We start from the raw sequence: 1,497 nt of genomic DNA, 5'->3' as shown, positions 1-1,497 counted from the left end.
AAGTAGTCACGCAATACCTCGCTAGGTACTCTGCAGGGATGTCAATTGAATTTATTGTTTATCAGTGCAGAAAGACATACCCCTGTTAAACTGTTAATAACTTTTTTTCCTAATAAGATACGAAGTTACGGTCTTCGACAAAGTTGTTCAGCGGAAAATTTCCTTTAAGAAATTTATAAATTGGCATAAAAACCATCAGCTGGCTCTGCTGTCGTCCACACACTTAATCTTTTATCCTGTGGTCGGAACGATTTCGTCCTGTATTTTCAACAGCTGAAATTACAGGACAAATCTCGGGACAGAAAATCACTACAGGAAAACAACTGTCAAAATTACCTGTAGGGTCGAAACGATGTTCTCCTGTGGTTTGCAGGAAGGTTTCGAAATTATCCTGTATCCTCGAGACTGTTTTCTTTCAAAATTTACATGTAAAATACGGATATATTTCGCACAAAAAACCCATGTTAAAATTGAATGAACTTTTATTGATGAATTTTTTTTATAATATCAAATGGCTGCTGCATTCTGTTTGTATTCTTCCGGTATATTGCCTGAAAAAAACAATGGAATGTAATTCTTCATGTAACTATTTATTCTGACAACAAATACCTGAAACTTGGTGTGCAACAAAGTATGTTGCGACGGCCAATTTCAACGGCCGGTAGATCCCTTGGCGTAGAGGTTCCTCCCGCCTGGCTACCAGCATCACCGATGTTTCCGCTGAATCCTGGCCGCATCTATGAAATAGATAACAAATAAGAATTTTCGATAGTGGTATCAAGTGAATTACTTCTTTTTTTTTAAGACAACACAATTTACGGCTCACTTTTTTCACTGTTTTTCCTTGGCTGATGGATGGCTCGACTGGAGGAAGTGTCCTAAATGGCCGTAAGAGCAACATTTCGCCGCTGATTTCCTTGATGTTTGCTTTGGGCTTTGTCGTCACAAATGGAAACTTTACGTTTCTTTCCGCCAAAGGCGAAAAAGAAAAACTATTTATAAAAAGCGAGACAAAAAACGGTTGACAGCTGAGGTTCTCCCGTGATACAGGACGATTGTGCGATCACCTGTACGTTCGTAGGAATTTCATCGCGAATTTCAGAAGAAATGAAGCGCCCCGAGATTCGAGAGGGGTTTCGTTCGAACTTCGTTTAAATCAAGCAATTTCCCTGTGATTCGGATAGTCATTATCCTGAGGGGGGAAATTGCAATCTTAGTGTGCACAGACGACACAAAAATTATGTTGGTTTTTTAGTACAAAATATTCAATTTTCCCATACAAACCTAAAAGTTCAAATTTACTCATGTAAACGTTTCTTAAAAATTTTGCAAACAATCGTGGATGAGTTTTAGACCAACACAAAGCCTTTAAGACCCCAGGGTTTGAGAAATTCCAAAATGACCCCGAATCGACGCAGTCTAGTGGAGCAATATACATTCATATTACAACTTTTGTCAAAATATGTTATGAAGTATTTCGAGTTCAATGTTTTATGA

At 38.1% G+C, this 1,497-nt stretch overlaps 1 long non-coding RNA gene across 1 annotated transcript; it reads right to left on the bottom strand.

Annotated features, from left to right (window-relative positions):
* Positions 1-512: 512 nt before the first annotated feature.
* Positions 513-1,213, bottom strand: LOC129750533 (uncharacterized). The gene is made up of 3 exons (XR_008738401.1): positions 827-1,213; positions 610-737; positions 513-551 (listed from the first exon to the last, which is right to left on the bottom strand). It is a non-coding gene; the product is annotated as an uncharacterized LOC129750533 (long non-coding RNA).
* Positions 1,214-1,497: the final 284 nt, after the last annotated feature.

This window comes from Uranotaenia lowii, chromosome 3 (assembly GCF_029784155.1).
Source record: "Uranotaenia lowii strain MFRU-FL chromosome 3, ASM2978415v1, whole genome shotgun sequence".
NCBI classification, from domain to species: domain Eukaryota; kingdom Metazoa; phylum Arthropoda; class Insecta; order Diptera; family Culicidae; genus Uranotaenia; species Uranotaenia lowii.
The sequence above is the reverse complement of the archived record's forward strand: the minus strand, read 5'-3'. Positions and strand labels throughout refer to the sequence as shown.